This window comes from Sarcophilus harrisii, chromosome 3 (genome assembly GCF_902635505.1).
Source record: "Sarcophilus harrisii chromosome 3, mSarHar1.11, whole genome shotgun sequence".
Taxonomy (NCBI): domain Eukaryota; kingdom Metazoa; phylum Chordata; class Mammalia; order Dasyuromorphia; family Dasyuridae; genus Sarcophilus; species Sarcophilus harrisii.
The window spans coordinates 416,763,713-416,788,153 of NC_045428.1; the positions used below are offsets into that span (position 1 = coordinate 416,763,713).

General features: G+C 36.6%; 1 protein-coding gene across 3 annotated transcripts in view; it reads right to left on the reverse strand.

The window, feature by feature from the left end:
• The window catches only part of TANC1 (tetratricopeptide repeat, ankyrin repeat and coiled-coil containing 1), a 246,801-nt gene extending 222,898 nt beyond the window's left edge, over nt 1-23,903 (reverse strand). For 2 of the 3 annotated variants that reach the window (XM_023499223.2, XM_012544742.3), the window contains exon 1: nt 23,632-23,903. The gene's annotated coding sequence lies outside the window, so the exon portion shown is untranslated. The remainder of the gene's footprint in view (nt 1-23,631) is intronic. The other variant, XM_031960629.1, reaches the window with a different exon arrangement.
• Between the last annotated feature and the right edge of the window lie 538 nt (nt 23,904-24,441).

Sequence of the window (24,441 nt, forward strand, 5' to 3'; positions counted from 1 at the left end):
AAAACTTCTATGTTAAATTACGACGTGATCTACAACTCGGAGTTGCAGATGCGTTACCTTCAAGGGTTCATGAATTTCAGGATAAAAAGTTGGATAGTGATTTTCACTCTGACCTTCCACAGGAATGTCCTAAGAGCTCAATAAAATATCTAGAAATTAAATATTTACTACCCAGTATTTCAAAGGCACTCTATTAGGTGCTAAGGATATTAAAATTTTTGGTTTTGAGGGGTTTTTTGATGGTACAGTCCCTGATCTCACAAAGCAGAATACAAGAAAAATATTTAAAAATAAAGTTCTAGTCTAAAAGCACTGACATAAGAAATGACTAAATATTAAGGCTTGAAATAGTGCCTGGTATACAGGAGGCATTTAATAAACATTAACTGTATGAATGAATAGGCCATTTGAGGGAAAAAACTGTAAAGACTTGTGTGAGCTGATATATAGTAAAGCATGAAGAACCAAAAGAATTTTATAATGTTATAAAGAAAAACAACTTTGAAAGAATTAAAAGCTCTGATCAATTTAATAACCAAATACAACTCCAGAAAACTAATGATGAAATATCATATCATCTAGCCTCTGTATGACAAGAGTAGATAGACTCAAGATTAAGAATGAGAAATGCATTTTGACAAGGATAACTAACAGGGAATTTCTTTTGCTTGACTATGCATAGCTGTGACAAGGGTATTCTTTTGTTCTTTCTTTCTTTTTGAAATCAAGACAGTTAATTGAAACAAATAATTTTAAAAACTAATAATTTCTAATTAATAATAATAGTTCTAATAACTAATACTAATTAAATTTTAGGATAATGATAGAAATAAATAGAAATAAAAATAGATTAAAAATGGGAAAGTTGATCAGTAAGGCCTTTAAGGAACAGAAGATTTAGCAGTAAACTTCAATAAACCCTAAGGATCCCTACTACTGGGGTACTAACTATTCAATAAAAAGCAATGGGAAAACTGGAAAAAGTCTGGTAGAAATTGATTTTATATCAACACCTCACATTATATGCCATAATAAACTTCCCAAAAAGAAACTAGGACAGCATAAATGTAAAGGTCATATCACTTTAAAAAAAAAAAAAGTTTTTGTATCTGTGTAGAGTAAATGAGTTCTTGACTAAAGAAAGGGTCACAGGAGATAAAATGGTTGGTTTTTTATTACAAAAATCAAAAAGATTTTAAATAAACATGATCAATAATCAGAATTACAAAAGAGATAGTTAACAGGGAAAAATCTTTTTCTGATTAAGTTCTAACATCCAAGATATAGAAGAAACTGATTCAAATACAGAAGAACAAGAAACATTTCCCAACACTTGCATGATCAAAAGATATGAATTGATACTCTCAAAAGAAAACAAATGCAAGTTATAAATAACCATTTTTAAAAGGCATTAATACTTAGAGAAATACAAGTTATCACAATGCTAAAGTTCTACCTCAAATCCAGCTAGGTGGCAACAAGGTCAAAAAAGGAAAAATTTTAGGACAATTATCAGGAAGGATGTAATAAGACAGGTCCCCACTAACTGTACCAACATTGCCAACAATGTTAGTGGAGTCAGGAAATGAGCTAATCATTCTGGAAGGCAATCTGAAATTACAAATAAAAAACCATTAAGTCATACAAACTTGCTGACCACCTATCAATACCATTAATAAGCCCAAAGAAATCAAAGATAAAAGATAAGGGCCCTTAGGTGCAAAAATACTTTAAAACGGCACTTTTTATCATGCCAAAGAACAGATTTCAAGAGCTGTGCTAATCAAGGAGGGAATAGCTGAATGAATTATGCCATACAAACATAAAAGAATATTACTGTGCACAGTAAGAAATACTGTAAAGAACATATGCAGAGAAACCTGGGAAAACTTGTATGAATTGATTCAAAATTCAGTAAAAACACAGAAACTAAAAGAGCAGAAAGCATTGGAAGGGCTAGGCCAATCCCTATGCCCAAATTATCCCCTTTTGAAGAAATTCTCCAGTTAGCCTACATACAAAAGGAGTCACTTTTGCTGACAGAGAGCCTAAGCATCCTTCCAGAACTTAAAACACTTTTTCCTAATCAGTACAAAGGCTGATTCAACTTGTACCATTCCCCTTTTACAAGGTAGTAATAAGTTAGGTCTTTTACAAAGCATTACAAAGATGTGAGTTATTACACCAAAACACATGATTTTGGTGATTAAAGAGCCTTCTGGAAAACCTTCAAGAGTTATATAATGCAAACTATTATTATTTTGTCTTATCCCACAACTGTCTCATTCATCATTTGCTTTGCACATAGTAAGAAATCAATAAATATTACTGCTTAGACTACTATAAAGAAACAAAAATCTCACTATTCTTTCCAACCACACTGCTATTTTTCTTTTAGATAACTTTATTCTGAACTTAAACACCAAACAAAATAGGCATTTGCAAAAACAGTTTTTTTAATTACATTTGAAACTTCAGCTTTATTCTAGTTTTGCTTTTCTTAAGCAAACAATAAATTCAGCTTGGAGCTTTCAAAGCTGTCCAACTGACCTATGCTTCTTTTTGACCATCATTTTGTTCTCTTCATTAACACACACACACACACACACACACACACACACACACACATCTGAATACTCATCTTTTATTAATTTCTTTTCCTTTTTTTTTTCTCTTGCTAACCTATTCTCATTTCCTTTTGCAAGTCCTATGACTACCTCCCATTGGGGAGGGAGGAAAATAATTAAGGGGGGAAAAAAACTCTTACAACAAATATGCATAGTCAAGCAAAAAAAATTCTCAATTGTCACATCCTTCTATTTAGAGATGCTACCACATCCCCCAGATAGCTAGGAATGATGGCGATATATTCCAAGAAAATGGGCAGAAGTCCATTTTATGTCGCTACAACCACAAGTCTAGCCAAGTAACTGCCTACCTAATCAAAAAATTTAAATCATTTGTGGTAAGGGCCGATTCCTGAAACTGTTGGGTAGTATAACTGCTTAACATAGGATTGAATCATTTATGTTATTTCTTTAGATTTTTCTTCCTATACATGACCAGTTTCTCATTTTGTGGTTTTTCCTCAAATTCCATTCAACCTCCTAAAAATAAATGATTTTTTAAAGAGACAAATTGCTAACACTCTTAATCCTTTCATTCTCTCCTATACTTTATGATGCTGTCAATTATGGATAAAATACTTGACTTTTTAAAAAACTTGCCTCTGTTGCTTATCATCAATGTAGTTTTGTCAGCATAAAATACCTTGGTTACTGGCCATTCAATGACATTTTTAAATGAAATTGTATTTTTCTTTCCGAGAGGCTTTATGTATACTTTCCAAAGAGAAAGGAATGGATTAGAAAGAAATACAATACACCAATAAAGCTATCCAGAAGATAATTATTAAAGGTGTCCTAAAAGTTACACATAACACTTCCTTTTGAGCACTATGAGAGACAGTGAAATAGTAAAGAACATGCTTCTTGCCCTCAGGAAGCTTATAATCTCAAGAACTAATAATGGAAAAACACTAAGTAGTACAAGATGGTATAATTGAAATTTGCATTACAGAAGTTTAGGAGTTCAATCAATCACTCAAAAAAGTGTCTATTTTGTTTTGAGCACTATTCTAAAAACAGCAAGTTCCAATACCAACCAAAAGTTCAAAGGCTAGAGAGGAGTTTAGGGAAGGCATCATGTAAGGGGCAGAACTTAGGAGACACTAACACAGAAATGATATCTGCTGGAAGGGATGAAGGAAAACAGGTACAGTAATGCACAGCAGATGAAGTTGTGGACTAGTTCATCCTTCCTGGAAAACAATTTGGAACTATGCCCCCAAAGGGATTACAGAACTTACAAACCCTTTAACCCAGCAATTCCACTACTATGTCTGTATCCCAAAAAGTCCAAAGGAAAAAGGGAAAGAACTTATGTGTACAAAAATATTTATAGTAGCTCTTTCTGTGGTGACAAAGAATTTGAAATTGGGAAGATGCTCATCAATTAGGAAATGGCTGAACAAATTATGACATATGATCATCATCGAGTACTACTGTGCTATAAGAAATGATGGGGGGAGATAGATTCAGAAAAACCTGTATGAACTGATGCAGAGCAGAATTGGGACAAAACTATACAAAGTAACAGCAATATTATAATGATAACCAAATATGAAAGATTTAGTTACTCTAATCAATACAATGATCCAAGACAATTGCAAAGGGTTTAAAATTTCTAAAAAAGCTTCTATCTACTTCCAGAGAACTGACAAGCTCTCAATAAAAACTGAAGTATAATTTTTTCACATCATTTTTTTGCTTTTTTTGCAATATGAAAATATATTCTGCATGATTTCACATGCATAATTGACATACTGCTTATTGAATAGATTCACTAGCTAGAAATGCTAGCTTTAGATCAGGAAGACTAGAATTCAAGTCTCATCTCCGAGCTAAAGCCAATCAATCAATAATTATTCACTGAGTCCCTAACATATGTATGTGTATAAGGCATGACCCAACAGTTCCTCTGAATCTTTTCATCTCCTCCTTCCTCCTCCAGCCACCAAAATAACAATGGTCCTTAATGCCACTCAGTTAAACTACTTCAAATTCTATTAAATTGTCCTTCAAACTACCCTTTGTAACTCTTCTGCTTAAAATTCAGACACCCTTTTTGCCTACAAATTATGAATGAATGATTGAAAAAAATGCCATTTATTTAGCACCTAAATGTGTACCACAATAAGTACTTGGGGACAGAAGTAGGAAAGATGGTCCATACTCTCAAGGAGATCACATTGTAATTGGTGAGCCAACACATATAGAAGGTTATAGCTACAAGTCAGACAGAATGTCTCATACCAGGATAATACACTATGACCAAGTAGGATTTATACCAGGAATGCAAAGCCAGTTCAATATTAGGAAAACTATTAGCATAACTCACTGTATAAATAACCAAACTAACAAAAATCATATGATTATCTCAATACATTTAGAAAAAGCATTTGACAAAATCCAATACCAACATAGAGTTGTTGTGAGAATCAAATGAGATTTTTGTTATTTGGTCATTTCAGTTGTATTCGACTCTTGTGATCCCTGTTGGAGTTTTCTTTGCTAATTCCTTTTCCAGCTCATTTCACTTGTAAGGAAACTGAGGCATTTGAGGATTGTGACTTGACTGGTAACCACAGCTAACTAACTGTAACCACAGTAACTAACAGCTAATCTGAGACTGGATTTGAACTCAGGAAGATGAGTCTTTCAGATTCCAGACCCAATGCTCTATGCACTATGGCACTAGCACCTAGTCACTCATCATTTTGAGATAATATTTCAGTGCTCTGACACAAAGATGATACTATATAAATACTTAATCTCTTCCCTTCCCAAAGTAGTAACACAATAAATTATGCAAACCACAAAAGTATGGAACTGTTTGGTTTTTATTAATTGTTCACACTTATATAAGATTTTGTAGCAGGTAATAAAAGTATTGTTTCCATTTTGTGATGATGAAATTAAGACATATAAATGGAAAATAATTTGCCTAAGATCATAGAGCTAGGAAGCAGCAGAGCTGGAATTCAAAGCCAAGTTGCTTTGAGAAACAGCAGAGAATTGAGATAAAAATTATCACTCAGGAAAGAGCCAATGGACTAATAAGCCAAATAAGAAATTCATTTCTGGATATGAGCAATATGGTAATGTGTTGTTTTACTGTGATCATGAAATATAAGAATTTTGCATTTCTTTCTTTCCTGTGAATGAAGGGATATAGGAGAGAGGGGGAAAATGAATACTTGGTAATTGAAAAAAAAAATTTTAATACTCCAATCAGTAACCAATATCTCCAGTTAATTTAGTATGACATCATCTATGTTTTTAAGAACAAAAGTAAACATTTTTAATTATTTAATAATGAAAAGCCACGTGAATCCCATTTTCCACACAGATATCAAAACATAGCAAGACCTCATGAACCATTTCTCAAAACAGTAATTAGGCATCTTTCAGAGAACAATATGCAATACCAACATTAAATCCCCACATGTACCAGTATGAAAAATATACTGCATATTCTGAAGTGACAATCCACCAAAGTTAACAACAGCTTCCTGATAATTTCAAAAGTTAGCAAAATTTTATAATCAAGATAAATAATATATCAAAATTCTTTAAAATTTCGTCATTTTTTTTCTGTCCTCCATATCTTACCGGTAAAGAAGATTCATCTAAATTACTATTAATTTATTATGATTAAAGGGGAAGGGGAGGTTAACTTTAAAATGGGGCAGGGGAAGGGGGAAAGAGGCAATGAGAACCATCCTGACAAATCCTTCAATTCTTTCAACATATATATATATATATATCTGCAGATACAATGCAAAAGGCTATGGTAATGAATAAAAAGCTCTTAAAAACAGAAACACATATACATTTAAATTTTGGCCATTTTCATGCAACATGGTTTCTACAGCTTGGGAACAGAGAGGTGATAATATGTAAATGTAAATTATGAAATTAAAAAGGGTCCTGCTGGAACCTTAATTTCTGCTACCTTGAGACAGCATTTGTAGCAAGAGAATAGAAAGAATAATTCCTACAGGTTCAGAAGAAAGGGAGAGGATGTTGTTAACAAAAGATTAAAGAGAAAACCTACCTTTGAGATTATTTCATTGATCCTCAGATGCCAATTTGACAGAGAATGACAGCCAACAAGAAAAAAAAATGAAGAACAAAAGGTTCATCTCATAAAAAAAAGTCTAAATTATTCAACCACAATCAATATTTTATAGGGCACTCATTCTCAATACCGGGAATAATATGAACTTGTACAACACAATTCTAAGGTCATCACCAAAAAACATACGTGTTTCTGTACACTAATTTCAGAATATACTTCCAAAAAAATCTAAAGTTCTACTCATACTTAATTTTTTAAAAGAGAAATAAAATGACATTAAGCTGATTTTCTCATTAGAGTACTTCATGTTTATTTTTTCTCCTCATGTAACAGTAACTTGTGGGGTTTTAGCCAGGAAAATAGTTAATCCTATAAATACAAGTCCAGTAAAATCTGAAGTATTTCCATCTCAGTCTAACTAAAAACACACACAGTTTTGCTGGATTTAGAATGTCACCACCAAAAAATAAAATAAAATAAAATAAATTTTTAAATGTCACCATCAAATATACATCTTTTACAACTGAGAATATCACTGTTCAATTCTCCAGTAGAATATTTCTAGTAAGACTCTACTTGGATTAGAACACTATTCCAGCAAGAAAAAAAAGCTACCTTCTTAAATTCTCTAATTGTAGTATAACTAATGTTACAAAGTTTCTTTCTAGAAATTAACTTTTTGGGGGGGGGGGCACGGGACTGGAGAGAGGTGAGAAAGGTGTGGAGGGGAAGTAGTAAAATTTGCACTGGGCACAGTAATGTAAATAGATTTGTTATCAAGGCTTTTCAGAAGCAGCTAGGGAGTAGCTCCTGGAAAGCAAGAGCCAGTCTTTGCTTTGATGTTGTGTATTCTTCCCCTCCACCACCCCAGAGCTCACAATAGAATCTGGTACATAACAAATAAGTGTTTTTTCCTTCACTCAGAATGAACTATGGTCTGGCATTCCAGGGACAAAGCCAGAACATGAAATAACTTGACTTGGGGTGATGAGAATACCACTATCTCCATGGGTTATGTAAAGAAACAGACTTAGAAAATTCCCACCAAGCACCTCACTTTCTAACATCCCAAGTATGGGTTCTGAGATGCCTGCACAGGGAGCCACCAATCGTCTCTTGTTGAGAGCAGTTGTCAAATGTACAGTATAATCTTTATTCTTGGCTTGGAAGTCGGCACAATATAGAAATATACCTCCTGCTGTGTCTCTAGCTTAAACTGGGCCTCTCTATCCAGAATGAAATAAAAGTTTATTGCCCCAAACCACACTCCAACAAGCCAGATGCTAATGACTGTGCTGGGTGTAGAATCTCCCATGCTCTCAGACTTTCAGTAAATAAATGGAACTTTTAAAAGGTTAATTTTCATAAAAACCAGACACCTTAAGTTTTGTTAGTGATAGCTTAATGCTAATAAGCACCTTCACTTCCTCAGTGACTGTTCAAAAAAAATTACTCCATGCACTGAACCATCTCCATTAAGTATCCTATTAAAGTTTTGCTGAAATAATAGAAATTCAGCGAGTACATTAAGCTTAATAGCTTTGAAAAATACCCCAAGCTCAAGTAAGGGATGACATTCAAATGGCTACTATTTGAAAAAAATGGAACTCAAAATTTTAGTTTATTTGATTAAACATGCATGGCAAAGTTTAAAAGCAAAAACCATCTCCTGTAGCCATAAACTCAAGACAGCTGGGTTTCCAATTCCTTTATTCAGATTAACTAAATGTTTTTCCCCATAACAAGAAAGGACTGGGGCCCTGCCTGTGATAGCCTGCCCTGTGCTGAATAACAGGACAGGGGGAAGTAGGACAAACACAGGATGCTTCTGTTTTTCCACTCACTAACACGTGTCTATTCTTATATTTACTAAGCTAGCTATTACTTTTTCACAAATGATAGATGTCCTCTTCACAAAGAATACAAGCTAAATCCCTTTACATCCTATTTGACTGTAAATCCAGTCAGGAGAAAGTCAGAGGCTTTCTTTAAAAACAGAGGCAAAGAGGGAGGAAAAGGGAATAACAAATAAGCATTTATACAGTACTCACTCTATGCAAGGCTCTACGTATATACTTTTTATAAATATCTTATTTGATGCCCACAACTACCGGGCAAGGTAGGTGTGCTACTAATTTTACATTTTACAAATGAGGAAACTGAAATAAACTAAAGTTAAAGAGCTGTACCTGAGAGAGATCACACAGTTAATTTGAGCAATGCTATTCCTGATTCCAAGCCTAGTGTTCTATGCATCTATCCAAGGCCTCCAGGGAGAAACTGGACCAGTGATTTCACTGATATAGGTACTCCCAGATAATGAAACTGTCCACCAAAGCAGGCCAGAATGGCCCAAGGGGCACGGAGGGGGCAGGACAAAAACCCTGGAGTCAAATCCAAATTCAGACACTAGCTGTGGGACCCTGAGCAAGTCACTTAACCCTGCTTGCCTCATTTCCTCATGTGTAAAATAAGATGGAGAAGAAAATGGCAAACCACTCCAGTATCTCTACCACAAAGAGTCAGAACATGGTGGTCCCTGGCACTCATTATTGCACTGACCAGGAAAAACAGATGGCATGTAGATTGTGGTGTCCATGATAAAAATACTCTAATTTCCAAGTTCCATCCCACAAGCATTCCACAAGCTCAGGGTTATCCTTTCTGTGTCTGACTGATTGAATATAGATGTGCATATATATTATATAAATACGTACCAAAAACTCTACTAAAGATTTATAGAGAGATGGGGAGAAGATATAAAAGTGAATATATGCTTTTTGTTCCCCTATTGATTAGCTCTTCAGCTGAGAGGAATGAGGCCTCTGTATGGGGAAAATGGAGAAAACGCCTTTTTTATCAATAGTATGTGTCAGGGTCAGGACTTGAATCCAAGTCTCTTACTCCCAAGTCCACTCTGAATTCAGTATACCACAATGGCTCTCTGCTAAAATTAACCTGTTCAAAATCCAAATCAACAAAAGTTCCTCCATCAAGCACCAAATGAATAGCACTGTGCTTCTATAGATAATAAAGTGATTCAGATTCCAACTTCAATTCCCTTGCTTTAAATCTAAGCAGAACTCTAAAACCAAAATGAATATGCATTTATTATCCAGTTTGTTCACCAGTGAAGACATATGGTTTATATCTTTTTTATTTAAGATACAAGAACATATATCTTGGCTTAAACTAAGCCAATAACTCAGAATACTTTTTGGCTATAATTCACTTGGGATAAATCAAGTCGATCTTCTTAATGTGCAAATAAAATTAATTCCCCCTCAATTCATTTGAAAGAGACAGGTATTGGTGATAGATCACTTAACTAATGCTTGGCCTAAATTACATAAAGTACCCAAAGTACCCTCCTTTTCCCCCACTGCCTCTCCCCCCCAAAAAAAAGGAGTGGGAAAGAGGAGAAAAGATTTCACTCTCAAAGGGCTTCTGGGGAGTGCTTCCTTTTAAAGTACTCATGATTTATATTAAAAATCTCTTGAAAAGTCATTTTGAGGTAACCCACCCCAGAAACCCATGTTCTCATTAAATTGGCAAAAATTCTTAAATTCAAAAACATCTCCAATGCACTGTTATTTCTTTGAAGAGATTGCTCTTGTTCTGGGTCTCCATCTTCCAATTCTAAATGCTATATAGTCTGTCATCTTCTACAAATTACTTTATGGGATATTCATTTTTACAGTCTATACATGTGCAAATCTATAGGCCAGCCCTTTTCTAGCCCATAAATACTCCTATTGATATTTGCTTTTAGTAAAAGTATGAATAATCTCTTATAAAAAATTTCTTCCCAATTAAATTATTGGGAGGAATCCATCACCTTTAACTGACTTACTGATGAAAAATTATATTGAAATAAATAATAGATTTAAACATTATCAAATTTGTTGGATACTTAAGAAACTACATGGATGGCCTCTGGACTCGAAGCAAGGGGTGCGGGGGGAAATATATATATATATATATATATATATATATATATATATATATATATATATATATATTTATAAAAACTTAAAAAAAAAAAAAAAAAAAAAAAAGCCTCCCTACTACCTCCAAGCCATAAAATTTGTTGACTTCAGAGTAACACACAAGCCAAAACATCAAACACTTTTTTTTGAAGGCCTTCCTTGTGTTACTTAACCATTTCCAGATTCTCTCCTAAAATCTAAATTTATCACAAACCAATAAGCAAAATTTTTAAAACTAAATAACTTTATCAAAGATTTTCTGTTTTCTAACACTGTCATCTTACTGGAAGTATAACACTATCCTCTGTCCACAGAGGAGGGAAAGGTCAAATGACTTAAGTCTTTTCAGGATTTCAATAAAAAACCTCTTTGGATAGGTTTCATGATAGGTCTGGCCTTGTGCTAAATTCTACTCTCCAGCTAAAAGTTTCCAGTGTGGCACCCTAGTTTACTCAAGGCAAGTTATGCCATATCCCATCTTGTAATTTAACTTTTAAAACACTTCTACTCAAAAACATCAAATCCAACATTAGGATGTTTTCATATGTGAACGTACAAAATCAAGGAGCAATTCACCTATAAAAATTTTAGCCATGGTAGTTTTTTTAAAATAAGTTTTATTAATGCCTTCTTTTGTTACACAAGTATCTATCCAAATTAAATCTTCCTTTAGACTAAGAAAAAACAGTTAAGTAAAAACTGACAGTATATACAACTCTATCTTAACAGATCCTACCTTGTGGTAGAACCATGTTTCATTATCTCTTACATGAAGTCATTATTGGCTTTTCAACTGTTCAGAGTTCAACTTTTTCAGAATGATCATTTCATTCACATCGTTATAATCAGTTTTACTAATTTTATGTAATATTTTTCAGAATAGGAACTTTTTTGTATGTGGATAAGAGTGGGGGAAAAAATCACTAAATATCACTTATCAGAGCTAAAAGTCACTGTATTCAAGCACCCTGATTTTCAATCTTTTCCATCCTGTGAGACCCTGTGACATCTGTTTCCTCTTTAATGCCCTATACTTGTCAACCCTCAATTAAGCACACCAATGAAGGGGAGGCATTGGTACAAATAACTGAAATTAGTGAATAATCTGCCCAGCTGGGCTAGACCTATAGAGACACTTCATCCCTACTATGTTGTAAGGGAATGATCATCTTCTTTAGGGTTACGGCATAGCTCAGCTCAAATCCATCAATTCAATTATTTATTTTAAGCAAAAATTATATAGAGAAGCTCCATTAAGCACCAGGAATCCCAAATCAAAGAAGGAAAAAGTCCCTGTCCTAGAGGCCCTTACTTTTAAGGAGGAGCTCAATAGTTACTTATTAAAGTCAGGTTTCATCTCAACCATAAGCCCTTCCCAACCAGCCTCTGGCTCACAAGAATTACAAAAGCATTTTAGTTTATATTGTTTAGAGAACCAGGATTCTAATTCTGGCTCCACATGATTATCTGCAACACTTCAGACAGATTATTTCATGTTCTGTAGGTCTTATTTTCCTATATAAAAGGATAAGGCAGTTAGGTGGCAAAATGAATAGAATGACAGATCTAGAGACTAATCTTCCAGAGTTCAAATCTGTCCTCAGACACTTAGCTGCATGATTCTAGGCCAGTCACTTAACTCCATTACCTCCATTTTCTCATCTGTAAAACTGAGACAAACGAAAAAAATAAAAATAAATGAACTAAATGATTCTAATATGTTTGTCAAGAAAAAACCCCAAATGGAATAACAAAGAGTCAGCCTGAAAAACAAATTAGCAACAAACATAGTAGGATGGAATTAGACTAGAATATCTCTAAGGAACTATTTGACACTTATACATCACACATTTGTGGTAGTTGTTGTTAGTCAATATACATGTACTAAGAGCCTACTATTATTATGTATCAGGCACGGGGCTAACACTAAGGATACAAAAAGAGGCAAAAATATCCCTTCAAAGAGTTCAAAATGCAATAGAGGAGCCAATAAGCAAACAAATATGTTAAATAAATACAAAAAAAATGTACCCACAAGCTGCATACAAGATAAAATAAGAAATAATCAACAGGGGAAGGCTCTAGAATTCAAAAGGTTAGAAAGCCCTACTCAGATCAGATCTGGGATAAAGAAAGGATACATTTAGAAGGGAATAAAAGAGTAAGGGAATGGGGATAAGTGGGGGAAAGGATAGAAGGTGAGAATGGGATAGAGAGGAAACAACATATATATATGTATATGTATGTAGGGATACATATGTAGATATATACATATATGTGTGTGTGTGTATAATATAGCCTTAAAAGTTTTCTAAATTCAGCTAGAAACAAGAAAGCAAAGGAAAAGAGTGAAGGGAGAAAACAGGAGAAGGATTCTTGGGTAGAGGTAGGTTATGTAGAATCAAAAAGTTGGGAAAGGTTTTCTGTACAAGATTTAGTTAGAGAACTCTTCAGGAAGAGCTGACCTGGTCAGCACCCTTGCTTCAGGAAAATCACTTTATTGGTGGAATGGAGGATGGATTGGAGTTGGGGAGGGTCTTGAGGCAGGTAGACCTACCAGCAGGTTACTGCAATAGCAATGCCTCCAAGAGTGAGATGATGAGAGCATGTACCAGAGAGTAGCAGGGTCGGAAGAAAGAAGGGAATACATGAGAGATATTGCAGAGATGAAACCCACAAGCCTTGGCAACAGATTGGGGTGACGGGGAGTGGGGGGAGGAATCCAAAATTGAGGGGAAAGGAAAATGTTGATACCTCTGAAGATAGAAAATTGAAGAAGGGGAATAAGTTATATTTTGGACATGCTGAATTTAAGATATTTGCTGGACATTCAGTTCAAAGCAGTTGGAGATATAAGACTGGAGGTCAGCAGGGAGGTTTTAAGCAGCAGATGGATTTAAGAAGAGTCAGCATTAAATCCATGAGAACTGAGGAGATCACCCTATAGTACAAAGGCCAAAGACTAGAGGGTTCAATACAGAACTATGTGAGAAACCTTCAGCTGTTACCTTTCAAACATGTTTTCTTGTCTATCCAACTAAACAGAAAGCTCCTTCTGGGAGCATATGTAAACTTCAAACATGGTCTCTGATACTTAGTAGCTGTGTGACCCTAGGAAAATCACTTAACCCTGTTTGCCTCAGTTTCTACAAATGTAAAATGGGAACAGGATTTTGTTTTTGTCTTTTTTTGCAGAGTTGTTGTGAGGATCAAATGAAACAATATTTGTAAAAATAGTTAGCTTAGTGCCTGGCACATTGTTGTTGGTTTTAGGAACTATATAGTTAATCCTTTCCCTTCGAGTGTTTGTACTGGACCCCTGTTTGTAGCAGTTTCTTCATCTGTTAAAAAAAAAAAAAAAAAAAGAAAGAAAGAAAGAAAAGAAAGAAAGAAAAAAAAGGTTGCGGGAAAAAATGGCAAGAAAACTCCAAATGGGGTTATGAAGAGTTAGGTATGACTAATCAAATGAACAACAAACTATATATATATATTGATTGATGCAACTCTTGTAAACAAAAGCTCTTTGTGGATGGGGTCTCCCCACAGCCTCTGCATGATGACAAGAAATAATACAGGTTTTTCTAATTTTAAACAACTCTAATTATTAGGAATTTTTCTTAAAAACAAAATACAGCTATTATAACTCTCCTTCCCCTCTCTCACCTTCTACAGGTATAATCTTCCACACCTTACTTAGCCTCCAGTTTTTTCATCTGTAAAATAAAGGGACTTGGTCATTTACTACTCTTCCATTCCTTTTACAAGAAATTCAGAAATGAAGCATATATTTATATTCACACAAGACAGAGCAGGGAGGCTAATGTTGAATGCTTTAATATTACTCAAACACTGAAGAATAGGGAAAAAAAATTATGTAGGTGAGGTACACTAGCTGTAGAAAATATTTTTCTATTGCGACAGTCTGCAGATTTAAGAAAACTGTCAATGTTTCCAAATGTTAAGAAAACTAATCAAAAGCTCTCAGTATTTTGAATCATGTTAAAGAAGTCTAAAGTTTGGTTCCCACCTAAGAGCAAGCAGTAAAACAGCAATTTTGAAAATGGGTCCCTCCTTCAAGAAAAGTAACCAATAAGTAATTTTAGTTTTATTTATGTTAATAACAAGAAATTAACTTTGTTGAATAATTTAAGGTTTACAAATTAAATCAGATTCTTATTTTAACTTAAGACTCAAATGAGGTAGAAAGCCAGCCTCATAATCAGACAAAACTACCTTCAAATCTAGTCTTTGACATGAATGGATTTTGTGATTCCTGAGCAAGTAAGTCATTTAAAGTCTTTATGTCCCAAAGTTTTTTGGTTTCGGGACTCTTTTACATTTTTTAAAAAATACTCCTCCCACAAAGTTTTTGTTTTTGAAGGTTACATTAATCAATATATATAATTTATTTTTTGTTTATTTGATCAGTCATACTCAATTCTTCACAACCTCATTTGGAGTTTTCTTGCTATTTCTTCCTACAGCTTTTTTTTTTTTTTTTTACAGATGAGAAACTGAGGCAAACAGGGGTCCAGGGTTGCATGGCAACTAAGTGCCTGAGGCTGGATTTGAACTGAGATGTTTCTTTCTCTCTCAAGGCCTGGTGCTCCATCCACTGTGCCACCAACTGCCCCAGTCAATCAATATATACCTCCTTAGAAATTAAAACATCTTAAAGTATTATTATGAAAATAGTTTTGACCTCAAGGGCCCGCTGAAGGACCTCCAGAGATCCTCAAATTACACTATAAGGACTCCTGCTCTAAGATGATAAATTGCGTAACAATTGTCGGCCTTCATTGGTAGAATTTCTTTACCTGGAGCTCCCTAAGATAACATCACAGATCTGGACCAAAAAAAAAGAAAAAGAAAAAGAAAATCCTAAGAGATAAACACTACAACTACCCCCATTTTACAGATAAGAAAACCAAGATTTTTTTATGAATGGCATGCCCAGATCACAGTTAAGTATCAGAGGCAAAATACTAAACCCAGTTTTTATCTTATTTCAAGTTCAAAGTTCTTCCTATGACACTACCTCCTAGAAGACAAGACTGATTATGTTTCTTTATCCTTAAGTGTAAGGTTACAGCATGGGATGTGACAGTGAAGTTAACCAGTATCTCCAAGTATCCAACTATAGTATAAGCCCTTCAAAACCAAAGGAAAAAAGCCCCTAGTCTTTCTAACTGCAAAGTGCCACAATACTCTTTTTCCTTAATCACTAGATCCATCCACCTCTCTTTCTGTATGTCATCTGTGTGCCAGTATCAATGCCCTCTGTCTCAAATGTTAGCCCCCAAGGAATAAGTGGCCATGCCCTTGGCCTATCTCCATAGAGCTTTTCTTCAAGTGTATAGTACAGTCAGTGGGTGCTCAATAAACATTAATAATTGATGGTGCTAATCCAAACTATAAAGCACTCCAGGCTAGCTGTCACCTTGCATTCTGGGAACAAATGCAGAACCAGATGCTCCCTGCAGTGATGAATCTAAATAGCAGAGTCATGGGTGTAGCAGCAGCCTACTTCAAGGTTTTAGCTGTAAGAACTCCTCTCTGGTCAGGAATGGAGTGAATGGCTCCTTCCATGAAAAAGCTTCCTGGGATGGGTCAATTTGCTTTGCTGGACATATTTAACCTACTGGATTACTTGCCGTCTAGGGGAGGGGGTTGGGAGGAAGGAAAGAAGAAAAATTTGGAAAACAAGGCTTTGCAAGAATGTTGAAAACTAATTTTGAAAGTATTTTGAAAATAAAAAGCTATTATTAAATTTTTAAATTTGCTTTGCTAAACTATACCAATTTATTATAGAGGAAAGCTTCAAGGATGGAAAAGGGCGAGTGTTAGTTGTTAGTGTCAGAAATGGGGACATAGGGAAGGGGAAAAAAGCCTTCAATTAAACATTTATTAAAAGTCACAGAAGAAAGCAAAAGAAATTTGAAAAGGGGAATGACACAAAAAGAACAATTTTGCTATTAGTATATTATATATATCATAATTTAAAAAAAACTTAAACCTCAGTTTCATTTGCAATCTTTTTTGTTCTTTGTATATTAAAATGTTCATGTCTTAAGCTTTTTATTACATTCATATTTTTTTAAAAAGAAAATATTTTCAAAAAAACTGTTGGAGAAAAAGACGCCACATAAGTAAGGGGCAGAAATAGTCCCCCAACTAAAAAGACTAGACTGAATTTCCCATACTGGGAAATGGCAGTTAAGCATCTGACCACATTGAATTCTCGATGTGTAATTTTTTTTTTTTTTTAAGTAACTAACTTTTTTGGAGGAGCTCAAAACACAAAAAGTATTCATCCATATTACTAAAAGTAAATAGTACAAATATATGATACAAATACAGTAGGACAAACTGCTTTAATCCAATGCTATTATCCAAGTGGCTCTTTTGTTGCTGACCACCTGCTAATCAGTAGTCTCCAACAGCAAGAGCAAGGGGGAAAAAAAATTTTAATTACTTCACTACTCCCTGGTTTTACGCCTTTGGACTTGAATGGTTCCAAATGAATAAAACTATCCTAATTTGTCCCTTCTAATAATGTCTCTAATAAAAATAATGCCATTTCTTTAGTACTTTAAGCATCATAATATCATAGATAATGGGCTGGAAGAAATTTTAGATGTCGTTTAGACCAGGACTTCATTTTGTCCCCACTCATAACACCTTTTCACTCAAGAAATTTTTATATAATCCCTAACTATTCAAGTATATGAAATAGGTATAAAAATTAAACATTTACTGATAACAAATTGTCATTTCGCAACCCCACGTTGCTATCAGACCCCACATAGGGTTTCGATCCACAGTTTAAGAAGCTCTTATTTAGAACCATGTTCTCTTGTTCTATGTGTGTGTGTGTATTTACAGAAGAAAAAAGGAGGTAAATGGAAAAAGGATCATGTACAGTGGAAATGGAAATGGCTCTAACTCAGAGTACCCAAGTTCAAATGTCAGCCCAGCAATTTACTATCTACCTGTGAAACTTTAAGCAAGTCATTTCAATTCAAAATACATTTCTTAAGTGCCTACTATATAGTAGGCACTATGCTTAACCTACTTGGCTTCAATTTCCTCATCTATAAAAAAAGATGTGGGATGATATGGCTCCTTAAAGTCTCTTCCAGTTCTCCCTCAAGGATCTAATGCCTATCTTTTTGTGGAGGCAAGGAACTGGAAACTTCTTATTCCCATTTTACAGGTGAGGAAACTGAAGCAAACATTGGTTAAGTGACTTATCCAGAATCACACAGCTACTAAGTGTCTGAAATTAAATTTGAACTCAGGTCATCTTCCTGACTTCAGGACTAGGATGTTATTAACTGGGTCATGTAGCTGACTCAAAATCTCCTCAAAGAGAGATGATGCACTAAATATGCAGAATTGGACATACATTTTTAAAAACACAGCCTATGAGGGATTTTGTTTTGTTTGACTATACATAGTTGTCACAAGGGCTTTGACTTTTCTTTTTCTCTCTTCCAGTGGGGGAAGAAGGTAAGACTGAAAACAAATGCTTTCTTAAGAGAAAAAATAAAATTTAATTTTAAAAAGAATATAAGGCTTTAACCGACGAAGGGTATAAGGAACAGCTAACATAAAGAGTATTGAAAATATAAAGAGTGTTGAACTATATGGTTTCTGAGCTCCTTCTAGCTTTAAATCTAGATCCTAAGATCAATGACATCAATGATTTACCCAATGTCACAACCAATGACTTTAAATTCGTCACTTTTTCTACTTCAACAGGCTAAATCTGGAAGTTTACAAAGCACTTTCTCCAATGACCCTTTTTAAGTAAGATACAAGTGTTACTATCCCCATTTTAGAGCTGAGGAAATGGGAGGAATACTAAGGTTAAATTATTTGCCCAGAAGTCACAAACAGTATTCATTAGAGCTAAGACTCAGTGTTCTTTCAATCACAATAAGCTTCCAAAGTCTACAATCATTTTTAAAATATTCCACACTATCTATTAAATATTACTCCAAAACAACAAATGAGAGGCTTTCAGGTTTGATGGAAGTTTCCTTGATTTTTTCCTACTCAGTAGGTATTTTTTAAGTAGCAAAAGTAAGTATGTAGCATTATCTTTACTTTAAAACAAGATTTCATCTGAAAATTTAAAATTTATCAATAAGAAACTTTCTCGGAAGTGCAGGAGATGGACAGGATTCAGATCTAAAAGAGTCTAAACTTAATTTTAGGACCTTTTAAAAAATCCATAAGCGTGTTAAGATGAGTGTCAAACTGCACTTACGGCCTCTTAAAGTTCATAAATAGACTAGTAGACTGCAGCAAAATCATTTGGGGATGGCATGCTAGGGAAAAATGGGTCACCAGCAACTTGTCACATCTCTATCATTAGTCCAATGGCATAAAAGAAATATTTAAGAAGGCCAGGGCTCCAGAAGCAGATTTATCCAGACAACAGTAAGCAGTACATAGGAAAATGGAACAGAAATAGGATTTTCATCCAAATTTTGCAATTAGGCTAAAATATACCAAGATGAAAGACAAAAGAAGCGCTGGATTATTTTATCTTCAAGAGGTATAGGTTTGGAGAAGTGATTTTCACAGGAATGCTTGCCCAGGTTAAAATGTTTGGGAAAAAAGGAAGGGAAAGGAAAGAAAGAAGAAAAGAAGTTAGGGAGGAAAGATGGAAGGAAGAAAGAGTAAGAGAGAAAGGAAAAGAGAAAAATAAAGAGAAAGTGAAAAGAAGGAAGAAAGAAAAAGGAGGAGTAAGGCAGAGAAAGGAGAGAAAGAAAAAAGTAAAGAAGGGAGGGAAGAAGGGAGGAATGGAGAAAGAAGGGAGCAATAAAGAAATAAAGAGGGAGGATTGTTAAATATATAATTGCTAGTTCTAGACAGATGACTTTTTTAGAGAAAGTTTTTCTTAAATTTTGCTCTGGTTTTTAATTCCTGATGAAGCCCAGCTGTTAATTCCTGTTCTCTTAAGAGAACCAGTTCAAATGTAAATAAAAATATGGTATGGAAAACTGTCACAGATTAGCCTTACTTGACCTGGCTCTAAGATTCTGGCCCATTCTCAAGGCAACAATATACAATTCAGATCAAAGAACTAGAAGGCATTTAATCCTAGGGGTCAACCATCTAGTCACATTTTACAAATAAACTGAAGCAAAGAAAAACTAGAGATTAAGGTGGCTAAAGTCAAACAGTTAATTAGTAGCAAAGCCTAGATCAGAATCCAGGTGCTCTGACTCCAAATCTCAGGTTCCATCATAATCATAGCTCATTTTATATAGTTCTTTACCATTTATAAAGTCCTTTTCACAAAATTACATCTTGAGTTACCACTCATATTTTACATATATGGAAACTGAGGCTCAGAGTAATTAAATGATTTGTTCAAGCTTGCACAGCTTCTTTGGAGGACGGATCACTTCATTCTTTGTAATATCAAAAGCCCAGTTCAGTGGCTGGCAAACACTAGGCACTTAATAAATGCTTATTTCATAGAAACTAGGAGGTAATATTAACTATAGAAAATCCAGTTTTCACCTTTCTTCTAATAGAATTTTGGGACTAGAAAGAGACATAAGAGATCACAGAACTTTAGGTTGTAAGAGATCATGTAGCCTCAATTCCTTCTTATTATAGATTAAGAAATCCAGGTATAGAACAGTTAAGTGACTTCCCTATTACCCACATCATGACTCCAAAACCAGTATTATTTGTTTAACAGCATCACTTAAGCTAAGCTCTTTCTTTCATAGCAATGGGCCAGAGACAAGTTAACTGACTTTTCTCCAAGGTCACACAACTAGTTTTGCTCATATGTGTCTTTTGGTAATCTTTTTAATTAGGAAAAGGATGGAGAAGGGGCTGCTTTTTTACTAGTTTTATGGGTGGAAAAATATGGAAACAAAACCAGTACAACTCACCTAATTAAAAAAAATCAAAAACAAAAAGCCTTCGGCTTGCTCTTGCATTTACAAATTTACCCCATTAACTTCTCAATTAAAGTGAACTCAGAAAAGGTTTAAAAAAAAAATAAAAGCTACTCTCTAAGACCTACAAAGTCCATTTGTAACCCAGACAAAACCTTAACAATTGAATTAGAAATGTATAATGGAAACATTGACATAATGTTAACCTCCGGCTATGCCATCAGGCATAATTATACTATGGATTACAGCTCTCCCTTAACTGGGATGCTAGTTTTAGTGCTTCCCAGGGAGATGAAGTATTAATCAGTAACACTTTATTCAGAAGATGACGTTGCACAAAAATGAACAATTTAATCAAGATTACTTCACCATCCTTAAAATGATGCCCTCGGATCACCAGTATCACAAAAGCTGCCATGGCACCAAATAAACGAATGTGGTTAGACCAACAAAATGTTCTTTCCTACAGGCAATTATGGGAAGCTGAGAAAAGACTGGCTATGAAAAAAATTATGTTTGTGTTGTACAATGAACAGAAATCATAATTTGGACATTCTAGGGCTTAACCAAACCAAAGAAAGCAGGAAATCTGCCACTTCCAACTACTAGCTAAAATTATATTTGTTGTACCACATCTGCAAGGCCAAGTCACTTGAAGAGAACCTTAAACTTATTTCTGGACTTTCCTGACTTCACTGAAAGTCAATGACACTATTTCCCATCCTTTATTGTCAAATCACAGGAGTCAGGAAGCTCTGGAATGGGATCACTTGGCAGGTAAGTAACTGGATCAACACTAGGCGGAAACACTGAAGGATGTCAGATACCATATTTATTTCCTTTTACTTCTGAATACTTTTAATTTTAAAACCACCAGGATATATTTACAAAAGCACTATGGCTGACACCCACCATGCATTCTGGCTCACACAGAAACTTCGCACAGAAATCAACATACTTGGTGTAATCTCCTTGCAAGGCTTGGTAAATAGCCTGAATGAGTAAAACATTCAAAATACTATAATGAACACCTCTCCATCCCTCATAAAATCCTTCATTCCCAGCAATCAAAAAAGGCGGCTGTTAAGGGCCAAAAATCTCCTGACTTTCCCAGTAGCTGGGCTGACACTACTCTGCCAGATAGGGAAGTCTTTACTTATTCCTTCCTCTGTAACTAGTACTATGTGCCCTTCCCCTCCACCCCTCACCCCTTGCGTTACAGTGCCACCCTGGCAAACACGAGGAAGATACTGGGGAGGAGGGGGGAAAGAGGGGGAAAGGTAGAGCCACAAACATCCTTCTTTCCTAAAGCAGCCTCCTCCCCCACTAGCCCACCGAAAAAGAAAACCAACACACAAGCCTTATTTAGCGACAAGAGCCAATTCCTAAATCCTTTCTTCAAAGGTTTTGAATTAGGCACCTCCTTTTCAAGCAGAGGAGTCTGGAGGATATCCTAAGCAAAAATCATTCACTGCTACGTCTTCCAATTTTCAACTAAGAGTAATTGGGGTGGGGGCAGCTAGTTGGTGTAATAGTTGGAACACCAGCCCTGAAGTCAGGAGGACCTGAGTTCAAATCTTTGCCTTAGACACTTAACAGTTCCTAGCTATGTGGCCCTGGCGAAGTCACTTAACCCCAATTTCCTTAGAAAATAAATAAATAAAGTAATTGAGGTGTTCTTTGTCAGTCAAATTCAGGATTAAAGGACACTCACTACCTACGATCCCATTTTGTGCTCCCACAGTCAAGAAACTGGGAGTTTGTAGATAACCTCCAATGACATCATTCCAGGTACGGCCATTTACGACGAAGTACCAACAAAGGTGAGAGTGGGAGTGGATATCTGTGGTAAGGTTCACCGCAGGTGAATCCCTAGTGGTTCTACTTCGTTATCAATCACCACATTTCCGGTCAGAAGCCTATCACAATAAATCAAGACAACTTTTAAAGGAGTTAAAAAAGACTTTGATCTACAAACTGAGAGTTCCCAACGTTTGGGGTTTGCTTTTTAGACTTAAATTTTGGAATGCTCTACCTCTGGGAAACTCTGCTTCTGCCTAGATCTCGAGGTCAATACCCTTAATCTCCCTGATTTGCATAGTGCCATTAAATTAAGAAAAGAAATGCATTTCTCCGGGAGTAAAGCAGTAGAGATACTCTTTACACATTCTTTTTCTATTATTCAAGCCAAACCATCCTTATCCTACACAGTACAAAAGAAAAACGGGAGGGGAGAAGAGTAGTTGAGAGGAGGGCATGGGGGGGTGGGGGGGTGGAGGGGAAGGATGTCATATGGTTTCTTTAAAAGTCTACAAAGTTGGAGACTTTCTCCGGGAATGTGGCTTACGTGACCATCTACCTCCCTTCAACACTTGCCCCTTCGGCTTAGAGACCCTTGCGACTTTCACTGCCAACGCCCCAGAGCGCCTTCTTTCTCCTGATTTAGCGGTGCCAGGTACCCCTTTCCTCCCACCTCCTCTACAGTTTCCTCCCCACCACCTTCCCCCGCTCCAGGTACCAGGCGCAGTCCAGGCCCTTGCCAAGCCTGGGGGCAACAGAACAGGGAGGGAGAAAAAGAATCCAGAGCACAGAGGGGGTAAAGCGTCCGAGCAGAGTGACCCCAAACTTCTACATCCCCAGAGGACATTTCCACCCGTCTAGCAGCGGGCCTACCCCGACCGGGGCGGGGCAGGGCAGGGCAGGACTGGGAAGGGAAGAAAATGGAAAAGGGCGGACTTGCAGCTCAGACCTGAGGCCCCGCGGAGCACCCAACATGTCCGAGCCTATTCCCCCGCAGCTGGGAATGGGGGGTGCACAGGAAAAGGGGGGTGCGGCGAGAGAAACTTTCCCACGCCCATCCTTCCACCCTGCACACAACGCGTACTGCTGTCCACACTCCGAGAATTTAAAAAAAAAAGAGAAAAAATAAAAAAGAAAGAAAAAGAAAGAAACCATCTTAAGAAGCCGGCCCCGCCACAGCTCCCCATGCGCCCGGGACTGCGCCAAGTTACCTGCCGCTGGGAAAGTTTCCAGCTCCTCCGGGGCGCTCGCTCCACAAGGCGCACGGGCTCAGCGGTGCCCGGCGTGCGCGCTCAGCCCCGCAGCCCAGCGCCCTGCCCAGTGCCACAGCACCCCGGCTGCCCCCCGCCGCCTCTGCCCGGCTGCTGCTGCTGGGGCTGCTGCCACTGCTCCTCCTCCTCTTTCTTTTTCTCCTCCTCCTCCTCCAGCCGCTCCCGGGGCTGCTACTGCCAGGCGGCTGCTCCGAGCCGGGTCTCCCCGCCTAGCAAGGCCAACACCGGGGCCTCATTGGCAGCGCTAATCCCCGCCCTTGCGCGTTTTCCCGAAGGCACCTTCCTTCATCCCCTCCTCCCTCCCGGCTCCCCCAGCCTCCTTCTCCCCTCCTCCTCCTCCTCCTCCTCCTCCTCCTTTCCCCCCCAACCCTCGGTGTCTATTTGCAGAAGGGACCGGCTGGGGCGCTGCGGGAACAGCGCTAAATCGACGCTGCGCGCGTTGCCCTTTCTCCCCCACCTCCTCTAATCCTTGCTCATCAGTCACCCCCAGACTCGGGGTCCCGTCTCAGGAAAAGTCGATTATCCCTATAAGTCTGAGCTTCCCCTATAAATGGGAGTGAAAGTGAAATGGGCAAGTGGGTGACTTCTTCCTCCTTCAAATCAATAAAGGGATCCGGCTTTCTCCTTTTCCCCCCACCCCACCCCCGGTCTGGCTGCCTTTTGGAAACAACCGAGGAAAACATATGGGAACAATTAGACGAGCAGAAGTTTTGGGTTGTTGGGGGGTTGTTTTTTATTTTATTTATTTAT